Source organism: Schistocerca piceifrons, chromosome 5, assembly GCF_021461385.2.
Source record: "Schistocerca piceifrons isolate TAMUIC-IGC-003096 chromosome 5, iqSchPice1.1, whole genome shotgun sequence".
Classification (NCBI taxonomy): domain Eukaryota; kingdom Metazoa; phylum Arthropoda; class Insecta; order Orthoptera; family Acrididae; genus Schistocerca; species Schistocerca piceifrons.
The window spans coordinates 164,047,259-164,060,287 of record NC_060142.1 but is presented as its reverse complement, the minus strand read 5'-3'; the positions used below and the strand labels follow the sequence as shown (position 1 = coordinate 164,060,287).

General features: G+C 36.7%; 1 protein-coding gene across 1 annotated transcript in view; it reads right to left on the bottom strand.

Annotated features, from left to right (window-relative positions):
* Positions 1-13,029, bottom strand: part of LOC124798088 (macoilin-1) — a 171,739-nt gene that overhangs the window by 99,199 nt on the left and 59,511 nt on the right. The window lies entirely within an intron of this gene.

The following is a 13,029-nucleotide window of genomic DNA, read 5'->3' as shown; positions in this document are numbered from 1 at the left end:
CTAGAAGTCTATATGTCACTCGTCTTTCTTTAGTGTTGAGTTTTGAATTTTCTATTCGAAGCCATAGTCCTGCATGAACTAATATTCCTAATTCTATTACGTCATATTCAAGAGTATCTTTATATACATTACTAATTATATTATCAAGACATGCATTTTGTCTGGTGGGCTTTTCATTAAGACAATAATAGTTCAAAGACTTAACCATATAGATAACATTTTTCTTCTTTGCCCTTATATCTTTGTTAATATCACCTGCAATTATAATTTTATGTTGTTTATATTTGGACAACTGCAAAATTAGTGTGTTAATTTTTTCTATAAATATTATTTCATCAGATCTTGGAGCTCAATACACTGACACAATTACAATTTTTTGTGTGTGTATTACCGTACCAGCTACTTCAAATATGCCTTCAAGGCACATTTTGCTAAGGTCTACTACTGAATAATCTAAATCTAATTTGCTTTTAACTTAGATTGAGACTCCACCATGTGAAATGCTTCTTCTCCAATAGCTGCAACTAGCAAATATCCCAGAGGAACACACAAGTCTATTTCAGACTCCTTCATCCAGTGTTCATTGATACACAATATACTGCAGTTAATTTTATCAAGCCAGTAATGCAGTTCATTGATTTTACCACGAAGTGATTGTACATTTATATGTAGAAGGAGAACATTGTTATCTGCATAGAAAGGTATTTTGTTGTCACAAGGTCTTGCATGTTCATTTATTTTCACCGTCTGATCTAAAACAACACAGTTATCTGAACTGATTACTTTGCTGCAGTTTTCCCTTAACGTGGTTTCTGCCGTTCCTTCCCTTGTAACGCTGTATTGCCTAAAAAAGGAGGTCCATAAGTGTCCCCAGAAATAGTGTCTCTTAAAACTAGACAGTTGCGTTCTTGAATTTCATTTATAATTTTGCTTATCTCGTGACAGAGAAATTTTTTACCCTGGTAATTCAGATGCTCACCGTGTTCAGCGAGCAGATTTTTCGCCAGTCTGTTAATATCTACTACATTGCATTTTGCGCAAGTAGAGCATAATTGTTTTATTCTAGTGTTGGTTTTGCGGATTTCTTTATTCACACACGCATTATACATAAGGTCATGTCTATGAGGTATCATAACAACAACAGCATTTTTCATCATATTTACGTTTAAAAAATCCCTCAAACTTGTTACGCACTTTCCGGCTTCGTTATGAGCTACGTCGTTGGCACCTGTCACACAAACAACGATGTCACTGTTCTTCAGTGTATTCCCGTGTTCTGAGACACCTTCAATAACGTTTTTGGTCATCGCACCAGGTTTCACAATGCCAGTTGCACAAAAATCCGTATTCACTTCCTGTAAAATAGTAGCTAGCTTTCTCCCGTGATTGTCCGCTAGAAAAAGCACATTGCATTTTTTTGCCTGCTGCCTACAATTGTCGGTGATTTTGATTTTACCGTTTGCCATATTTTAATACCACCTTCACCTAGTCATATTTTAGGGCCTTATATGTTCGCATTGCACAACCAAACATAGTTTCTGAGATGGTTTAGGACCTGGTCTTTCCAAGAAAAACAGTTTAACAGAAATTGCAGAAGATTCTTTTGCAAAAGTGGACCAAAACAACATTTTTTTTTTTTTTTTTTTTTATATATATAAAAACTGTCAAATTATCCTCAATTTGTACACTACTGGAAAGCAGTATGAGAATGAATGCACACGTTTCAGATATTTTCCTCAATTATTCCAGATATATATGAAACTGAAGTTCACTTTTTACCCGGAGCAGATATTGTTTTGGCCGACTTGCTTCAAATTATCCATATGCATATAGCTCAGAAGACTTTTTTTTGTATTATTTTGATTAAGATAGTGCAAGGTGCTGTACAAGATGACCTAGATTTGTATCTTTCAAGAAAATATTACTGGAGATATTATGTCTCAAATTTGCCAAAACTCATGGATGTATTGTTGATAGCTGTGCTTTAGGGTAAAACAAATTACTGCCAATATATGTATCAGGAACTACTGAATTAATGGTTGTGAAACTTTACTAATGTTCACTAGGAGCATGTGCGATTGTTCAAACAAAATTTCATCAAAATCTGTTACGGTCATGCAGGAACTTCCAGACCACATGGCATGGAATGACCTGAGACTTTTTTGTCACAACACTGTAATTATATTGTATGCAGTACATATTCTGTGAAAAAAAAAATTTGATTTTCAAACCTTTATGCCTTATTAATATGTTTCTGTAAACATTCACACTGGTAATATAAAAATGTGTTATTAATTTAGCAGGTGATCTGATGATGGATCACGCCCTAAACGGGTTATGAATATAAAGGAGTTATATTAACTTCTCGTGACTACTTTTTGCGACCCACCAGCTTCTTTAGAATCACACTAAACAAATAAATAAATAAAAAGCAACCACAGTAGGACTGACTGCAGCGGAAGTCATCTGATAATTACAAATATTTCAACTGTTTGGAGGGTCTTCAGCAAACGAATCTTGTGAACAGCAACCTCTCCCAAGTGCTTTTCAACTTCTGAGCCATCTCCCGGTCATCTTAAACAGTTATTGCTGGTAAACTGTTCCATGCATCCAATCAGTTAGAATTAATTGTGGCTATTCCTTCCATATCTAGAATTTTTTTAACAACGGTGTATGAAAGTTTTATGTGCCTCCACAGCACAATAAAATTTGTCATTTATAATGGAAAACATTGGTGCCTTTTTGTCTCGTTATGAGCCCCATTTTTTAGTTGTATCCTTTATTGTACACACTATTTTTTCACACACACACACACACACACACACACACACACACACTCTTACCGAACGAAAGTGCTGGCAGGTCGATAGACACACAAACAAACACAAACATATATATATAATAGAGGGAAACATTCCACGTGGGAAAAATATATCTAAAAACACAGATGATGTGACTTACCGAACAAAAGTGCTGGCAGGTCGATAAACACACAAACACAAACATACACATGAAATTCAAGCTTTCGCAACAAACTGTTGCCTCATCAGGAAAGAGGGAAGGACAGGGAAAGACGAAAGGATGTGGGTTTTAAGGGAGAGGGTAAGGAGTCATTCCAATCCCGGGAGCGGAAAGACTTACCTTAGGGGGAAAAAGGGGAATACACTCGCACACACACACATATCCATCCGCACATACACAGACACAATGTCTGCTTGTGTCTGTGTATGTGCGGATGGATATGTGTGTGTGTGTGTGTGTGTGTGTGGGGGGGGGGGGGGGGGGGGGGGGCGCGCGTGCGAGCGAGAGAGTGAATACCCCTTTTTCCCCCTAAGGTAAGTCTTTCCGCTCCCGGGATTGGAATGACTCCTTACCCTCTCCCTTAAAACCCACATCCTTTCGTCTTTCCCTCTCCTTCCCTCTTTCCTGATGAGGCAACAGTTTGTAGCGAAAGCTTGAATTTCATGTGTACGTTTGTGTTTGTTTGTGTGTCTATCGACCTGCCAGCACTTTCGTTCGGCAAGTCACATCATCTGTGTTTCGGCAAGTCACATCATCTGTGTTTTTAGATCCACACACACACACACACACACACACACACACACACCACAGCAGGAGTATACAGAAAGCTCAAACATTTTCCCTTTAAGTATAATGCACTTCTATATGTTAACAACATCTCGAAAGAAACAAAAATCCGTGCAATGCATAAATATGGTGTTTTGAGTGGGCTTTCTACTTCGTAATAATTTTATCAGAGGCGTCAGAAAGTGTATTTTTTATTTATTTGGCTATTTTTCTCAGGTTATGAGAGCTAATATGAACCAAGCTATTCATTCCTAGAACAAGTCATTTCATGTGATTTCGTCAAGTCATTATATAATTAGCATTACATCCATTAAAAATATTTGTTTATTATTTTCTTTTCCAATTTAGCAATACAAAAACTAGACATGTATGGTAATATATAAAAACACAAATATAATAGAGGGAAACATTCCACGTGGGAAAAATATATCTAAAAACAAGATATAAAATAAATAACACACTACAGAGAAAGGCTCAAAACCTGCATAGAACAAAGTAGCGTACCTCAAAGAAGAAACAGATTTAAAATATTGGTTCATCAATTTTACTTCTCAATTCTGTCAGAAACATACTGAAAAAGCTACCAGCAGAATAGTGCACACCTTTCAATACAATGGTTAAAAAGCCGTTATCCATCTGCGAATTGTTTTCCTGTTTAAAGTTAATTTGGCGAATGCTACATTTGCATTTTTTTAATTAGTTCACATGATTAACTGCTAATCTCATGATGGAGTACATTTACAGAGATGGCGGAGTTAAAATTACAAGACACTAGCAGAGTTGTCCCAAATATGGCAATGTGAGAGAAAATAATGATGTCATTATTCACATAGTGAAGAAAGCAGTGCGACCTTTCTGCATAGTATCCTGAATGTGATATTTCACTATAGCTTTTCATCTACTTTTCAATCGCATAATTTAAAAAGTTCCGATTTCTCTCATTATTTTAACAGCCTGCAATCATAAAATTTAACTTTTTGTAAAAGTTCTGAATGATAAGCTGTACATACTTTGTCTCAACACAGTCAGGCAATGGTTTGTTCCTTGTAAATCATGAATTGGTGTCACTAAAGTCTGATTAAAAGTAAATTTTAGTTGACATGTCAATTTAATTTTTTTTTTTTACAATTGTCAAAACCTTTTACCCAGACTGACAGAGATTCAGATTCATTTATTTTATGATGATTCCTAGTCCTCAGAACCAACGGCATCAACAACAAGTAATATGATTCACCCATATCTCTATTCTAGACAGCTGCGATGTTAACTGTATGATATGCGATGACGTCACGGCTGTTAAAAGTTTCAAGCCCTGCAACTTTATCAATTTTAGGTCCACGGATGAGAACTACGGTTACCCAGCTGTTACCATGCTGCAAGGTATCACTGTTGCTAAGGGTGAAGTTAAGATCTCCACCATAGAATACTGATAGGCCATGCAGGAGGACTTGTGCACCTACATAGTTCTTGGTATTAATAGAAATATGGTCTATTGCTATATAAACTGTAAGGCGGGAACGCCTTCTCCTCCTATAATATCGTGGCATCTTCTATGTGAGTGATCCAATGCTGTTGCTGGAGCAGCTGCACGAAGACTGAAGCCTTCTTACCACATTCATTACTTATATAGACAAAACTCTTGCATCCTTGAGCCCCTGCTTCTCGACGTACATCTACATCACTCTGTGTTTACAAACAGATGCCTGGACGCACATGCTGCTAGAGAGACTACAGCACGCGTACGGGATAACACATCTCTGGACTTAGAAAATTTCTGATCCACAGCGTCAGCTGAGAACCTGTAGATGACACATTTTGTAGCCCTGAATTTAAACTCATTTCCTAACCTAACGTTAACCTCATGATGTGCAATGTACCTGAGAAAAGGGTACTCAATAACATGTGACAGAACTATTAACCATACTTGCTTTGGAAACTGGAAATTTGTGGTAAGTTCCTATAGGACTAAACAGCTCAGGTCATCGGTCCCTAGGCTTACACACTACTTAATCTAACTTAAACTAACTTACGCTAAGGACAACACACACACTGACACCCATGCCAGAGGGAGGACTCGAACCTCTGGCAGGAGAAGACATGCAAACCATGGCAAGGCACCTCAGACCATGCGGGTACCCCATGCGGCATACTTGCTTTGGTCACTGAGATTAAAGCTAAGCTCTACGAGCAAATTCAAGACAAAAAATTTCAGTTTCAAAGCTAAAATGAAACGGTAATTTCTCATTGTCATTTGTTACCTGAAATTATCCTCACACTGGCTACCCAAGCTAATGTTTTAGCAACCAATGAGCAGTCCTGCTTGGCACTTGGTTACAGGTTATAGGCAACAGAGGCATGGTTCTTAGAAATAAAAGTATACTGCTTACAAGTAAGTTAACATTTTCTTTTTACACATCTCCACTGATTGGCAGCTGTAGGTAACTGTGTTGTTCGAAAGAGGGTAGATACCACTCATTTCAGAGTCACTGGAACTTTCCAAATTGGATGAGCAACAGGAAACAATAATAAGTTCTGCAACACTTCGGTAAGACCTCCATTATTCCACACTTTGTCAATCACTCATTTCGGTATGCATCACAACCGCCCTCCACAGACCATTTCAGTGATATTTTCTAGGTCCTGAATTGTTAGTTTCTCAACTTCACTTACAGCAAACTTTTTATTTTCATGAGCAACATATTGTTTAACTTGTACTCAAATAAGTTCAACTGCATTACTGTGGCAGTGATCAGCTAGCATTCTTATAGCTCTATGTCCATACTGAAAAGCTACCTTGTCAATAACGTATATCGTGAATTGTGGCTTAAGGAGTGGCAAGCGTTTTAAGACTTCTACTTTTTTCAGTGTATCATCCACAGTAACTGTGTTGTTGTAACCAATGAATAATGTTTCCCTTTGAACTGGACAGGGTTAAAGCCTTATTCTTTATAGCTGAACAGTATGGAACATTGTTGAGAATGATTAATGATGGAGTTTCTGAACTTGGTAACAAAGTAGTTTCAAACCAATTTAAAAACGTTTCACTATTGATTTCTTTATGGTACTCTACCATTTCTCTAATTTGAAAAACAACTGATAGCTGGTAATAATGCCCTGGTAGGTACCAGGACACGAAAGAATAATTCTACCAAATTTTACAGCAGGGAGCGCCACACCTTCTCCTTTGTTGTCAGTCCAACCTCTCTTAACAGTATGACCAATATTCACCACTGTTTTGTCAATCTAAACAATGTCCTAAAAATTAACATTTTTTAACTTAACGCAAAAATCTGCATTGCTACATGGCTATGTCTGCTGGTTCCACCAACATTTTATGGCATGAAATATTTTTGTCTTTAAAACTGAGGCTCTGCAGAATCATTTGCAACAATGATTTGCTGCCTTTAAAAAGTCCAACCTCGTGCAATGTTGTACGAAGCTTGTCCAATGGAGGCCGATTTCCAGGATGACGGTAACTGTATATGTGACACCTGATCGTGTCGTGTGCAAAAGGATCCAGACTTGTTATGCATTTCTGAAAACTTCTCTTCTTGCCCACAAGAGGGTCGTGCTGTTGTGGCAGTTTGGCAATGGCAAACAATTTGGGCATGGCAATGGGCACTCTGATTGGAGGAAATCAGATCCAGTGCATGAAATGTCAACCAACAAGTAATTTTAATCAGACAGTAACCACCTTACTTGGTAAATATTTAGATTACACTACATGCCTTTCACAATTACATTTATCATGCGCAAATTTCTCAAGATTAATTTGGTAGACCATTATCCTGTTGGAAAAAGTAATCGCTATTCAGGTAGAATTTGTGAATATCTGGTACAAAGCTATTCTGCCATATGAATAACATGTTACTGTTTTCAAGAAGAGGAATGACCTCTAAATTTCTCAAATGCACACAATACTGTTATTCATGATACATTTAACTGCTTATTCAAACCAGCACACAGTTTTTCATCTGCACAGTAAACACAGTTGTGGTATCCAATCATTCTGTTCTATACCAAAATAACCTCAATGGACCAAAACTTAGATTCTTGACAAGGATTGCACATATTCAGTTACCACTCGCAACATTGGGCACAACTAGGCAGATCACCTTCAATCAGAACATGATTTAACATTAAAATGTAAAACCTCTAACTCAGCTTAAAACTTGATAAATTCTCGATATACTGGTACAGTATAGATGAGCTAACCATAAGACAAACTTACAAAAGGAATATATAATCCTGTAACCATGATAATTGGTGTAACTCTGTTCTCTTCCTGCTGCACACCCCTTTCTCCATTTCACACAATTTTACACACTAGTTGCCAAATGTTTTATTTGTTACATGTGATAATGATACATAATCAACTCGGAGCCCTGGTTTTCAATGCACATCAATTATGATTTCATTTCATGTGTTGTTGTTGTGGTCTTCAGTCCTGAGACTGGTTTGATGCAGCTCTCCATGCTACTCTATCCTGTGCAAGCTTTTTCATCTCCCAGTACCTACTGCAACCTACATCCTTCTGAATCTGCTTAGTGTATTCATCTCTTGGTCTCCCCCTATGATTTTTACCCTCCACGCTGCCCTCCAATACTAAATTGGTGATCCCTTCATTTGTTTTATTTGAATCAAATATCAGTTACCTACAATTGTTTGTAATTACAATAATTCTACAACTAGTAGGTGAAACAACTTCATAATGGTTGCATACCTGCATACATAGTGTCCAGTAAGTATTAGGTCTTATTTTTTAGCCACTGAGGAGGAGTACATTGTGGCGGAATCATCAGTAACAGTAAAGATGTCACTTTAGCCATGAGATCCAGCTCAGCTGCCTCCTACCATTTGAACTGTGTTGATCACATTACTAAGCACAGGTCCCTAGTGGAGAATCGACTTTTTGCAACCAGCTGTATGGTGGTGTAGTTTGGAATCACAGTCTCACGCCCTGAAGCCATTCACCCTGGTGGTCCCTCCTTTACAAGTAATTGACAAAAAAGAATCTTGTCTGTTACTCTAGTTATGTTTTACAGTTTCCTTTTGACTGGCACCATAGTGTAATATTTAGTGTACAAGGCTGCTATGTTGAAGATACAGGGTTCTCATCCTGTCAGAGCATTTTTAGATTTTTATTTTTAAATTTTTATCAAAATGACTTAAATCATTATTTTTTCTTCAATTATTTCGTTCATATCTGATTTTTTTTGAGTTTCCAATCCTTTGCCATGTCATTTTAACCATGGTATCAAACATTTTATTTGTTCCCATTTTGTCTTCCCATCATTCTTTTTTCGTTTGGAATCTTTGCCCAGATGGTTTTAATTATTTCTACATAGTAACCCGAATTTAAATCCTTCCATTTTCATTGCCTTATATTTTCATCCATGTTAACGCTGTCACTATTTCTATTCCTCATTTTGCATGAATTTCATTTTATTTGTAATCCCTTCTTTTGTTTCAAACTTCATCTGTATTATTATAATCAAAATAAATATTCCAAAATTACCCTTGGCAGTAAGTTATTTTTTATCAGAGAGAGTATGGGCGAATTATAGTCAATGTTTGACTGCTCCAATGTGCTCAGAATATTGGCTAACTTGCATTTACCAATCACAAACCAGTTTGTTTTTTTGTTTCTAGTTTTGTATTTTCTTCTTTTTTTTATGCATGTGTGGCATTTAAAATGCACAACAAAGCAAATCCATCAGCCAGCAAAAGTCATGACAAAAGAGTGGAGGAATATTATGAAGAAATGAAGTGAGTTTTCATGAAGGCCTTTCACTATGCATAGTCTATTTATGAGGAGAGATATCAATTTTCTGAAAAACCTCCTGATTTTATAAATGCAAATGCCATAGCAATGGGCGAACAAATCACAGAAGGAATGATTCAACTCACGATGGATATTGTTATTGTTCACAATAAGGAACTCATTTTAAACAGCAAGACTGATGAAGAGGGATTGCATGATGAGGTAAGCTTGTTAATTTTCGGATTTTTTCATCGATATTAACATGAAAAAATTGTTCTTTGTGGTGTAACCTCAATGATGAAGAAATTGAAATATGTTATAACCCATCCAATATTCTAGCATCTCCATCAACATACATTCCAGTAAAATACAAAGCAAAAACAGTTGCATTCACTGAAACCCATCCCAATTATTCATCGAAAAGTATCCAACAAAGTGGTTTATCTCGTTTACACAGTAAAGAACACTTGAAAACATTGAAACAAGATGGTAAGCAAAGTGGTGCTAAATTCGAAAAGCTGTGTCTGATATCCAAACATCCAAAAAGTTAAGGATGCTAGAACGTGCAACACACAAGTAACAATACGCACACTCAAACACTCGACAAAGATGTCGCCCTACCATACTTATCAGAAAAATTTCCATTCTTTGCAAGTGGGAAATGGGTGAAGAATTTTGAAATATAAGACAGAATAAGTCAGAGAAAAGTGACTAAATTCGTCAGTGTAATTGATGTTGCAACACTTGAAGAAACTGAGGAAGCAGCTGTATGATTCAGAAAACAAATAGTATAGTAGTGATAATGAGCAATTGAAGACACTGTGGAAGCAGCAGAACAATTCAGAAAACACATAGAATTGATAATGAGCAATTACAGTCCAAAACTTTTAATTAATACTAATCAAATGAGTCACAATTACAAATCAACATATCATCGATCACTGTCGTTATGGGGATCAAGAACAGTTCTGGTACAAAAGAGAAATTTGGCAAACTTGTACATTCATATATAGTCACCAAGCAGCGCAGTACACACACATAAAGGAATGTTGTATGTACTAGTGATTTTTTTCTGCCGCCGCTTGGTGAATAGATTATTTACATACACATTAAATTATTTTATCAAAAATTGATTGTTTTCATTGTTATATTCATATGTAGCGCTATATATATTGATATTCTTCAGTGAATTGCTACCACACTTGTTCTTATGCATGCAGGAAGCCTGAAATAAATTCTGACAGAGTTTCTAAAGAAATTGAGCTTGGAGACAAATGCAGAAATGTATAGACAATATTTGAAATCTGTCGAGAAATCTTATGTCAAAGAAAATGATTTTTTTCTTAGTTGTTGGTTCATGAGGTGGTTGGATGGACAACAAATTATATGAGAAAATATTTGTGAATAATACTGGAAAAGCTATGTGCACTGTAAAAATTATTCCTCCAAAGTTTTCTCCACTGTGTCTGCTATGTGCTGTATATTTTTATGATCTGGTGAAAATTATGACTAAAAAAAACTTCCAAGTGCACCCGAGTTACTTCAAGTTAAATATGAAATTGATAAAAGTGAAGATGTAATTAAAATACATTAAATTGTTTACTGAATTTTGTGTGCACCAGTGTTTAGAAACACAGTAGGATAAGCCAGGTAGGGATTGAAGTTACGTAATGAAATGATAGTATTTCATAATATCGATTAAGTGTGCTTCTTGCCGAATCTGATAAAAAAACAATGTGAATGCAGAAAGGTAGCTTTTACATTTTGTTGATAGTGTGACAACAATTTATGTTCAAAATGTTTAGATGACGACTGCCAACACAAAGAAAGCACATCTCCCAATGAAAAATAAACTTTTCTGACTACTGCATAATCAATATGAAGATTAATAATTGTTTTGTTTTTGTTGTCCAACTGATTGATCAGCATTTTTAAACAATTAAATGTTACGAAATATACACAGAAACAATTAAAACAAGATGGACAGATATTCTAAATTAAAAAAGAATGACAGGAAGACAAAATGGGAACTAATAAAATTAATACAATGGTTACAATATAATAGAGGGAAACATTCCACGCGGGAAAAATATATTTAAAAACAAAGATGATGTGACTTACCATACGAAAGCGCTGGCAGGTCGATAGAAACACAAACAGACACATACATACACACAAAATTCAGCTTTCGCAACAAACTGTTGCCTCATCAGGAAAGAGGGAAGGAGAGGGAAAGACGAAAGGAAGTGGGTTTTAAGGGAGAGGGTAAGGAGTCATTCCAATCCCGGGAGCGGAAAGACTTACCTTAGGGGGAAAAAAAGGATGGGTATACACTCGCACACACACACATATACAGACACAAGCCAGGCGGGATAAAATTGTACAGCAGATTACGGTAAAAAGGAGAAGGTGAATACAAATTAAAACTACTGGCAAAAACAGAAAGAGATAATATAACGACAGAAAAGATTTCGAAATGTAACAGTGACAATAACAAACTTAATTGTTGGGTTCAAATTAATGATATCAATATAATAGAGGGAAACATTCCACGCGGGAAAAATATATTTAAAAACAAAGATGATGTGACTTACCATACGAAAGCGCTGGCAGGTCGATAGAAACACAAACAGACACATACATACACACAAAATTCAAGCTTTCACAACAAACTGTTGCCTCATCAGGAAAAAGGGAAGGAGATGGAAAGACGAAAGGAAGTGGGTTTTAAGGGAGAGGATAAGGAGTCATTCCAATCCCGGGAGCGGAAAGACTTACCTTAGGGGGGAAAAAGGACGGGTATACACTCGCACACACACACATATATCCATCCACACATATACAGACACAAGCTTGTGTCTGTATGTGTGTGGATGGATGTGTGTGTGTGTGTGCGTGCGCGCGAGTGTATACCCGTCCTTTTTTCCCCCTAAGGTAAGTCTTTCCGCTCCCGGGATTGGAATGACTCCTTACCCTCTCCCTTAAAACCCACTTCCTTTCGTCTTTCCATCTCCTTCCCTTTTTCCTGATGAGGCAACAGTTTGTTGCGAAAGCTTGAATTTTGTGTGTATGTATGTGTCTGTTTGTGTTTCTATCGACCTGCCAGCGCTTTCGTATGGTAAGTCACATCATCTTTGTTTTTAAATATAATACAATGGTTAAAATGATGTGGGAAAGGATTAGAAATTTTAAACAAAATTACATTTGAACCAAATAACTGAAGATAAATGATGGTTTACGTAATTTTGATAAACATTTAAAAATAAATATTTACAATGCTCTGACAAGATTTGAACCTTGCATCTTCAGCATACTAATCTTGTATGCTAACCATTCAACTATGGTGCCAGTCGAAAGAAAAGTGTCAAATATCACACTCTACAGTAGCAACTGAAACTCTTTTTCATGAATTACTTATAAACGAGGACCCACCAGGGAGAATATCTTCCGGGTGTGAGTCTTGTTATCCCAACCTACACCACCATGTAGGTGGTTGCAAAAAGCCAGTCAGTCAGTCTCTCTCTCTCTCTCTCTCTCTCTCTCTCTCTCTCTCTCTCTCTCTCCTCCCCCCCCCCCCCCCCCAACCCCTCCTTTCTATCTCTATGCACAAACATTGTACATCCTACAGTGTCCTTATAACTTCAAATGTGCGAATACCAATCCAAACATCCAATGTT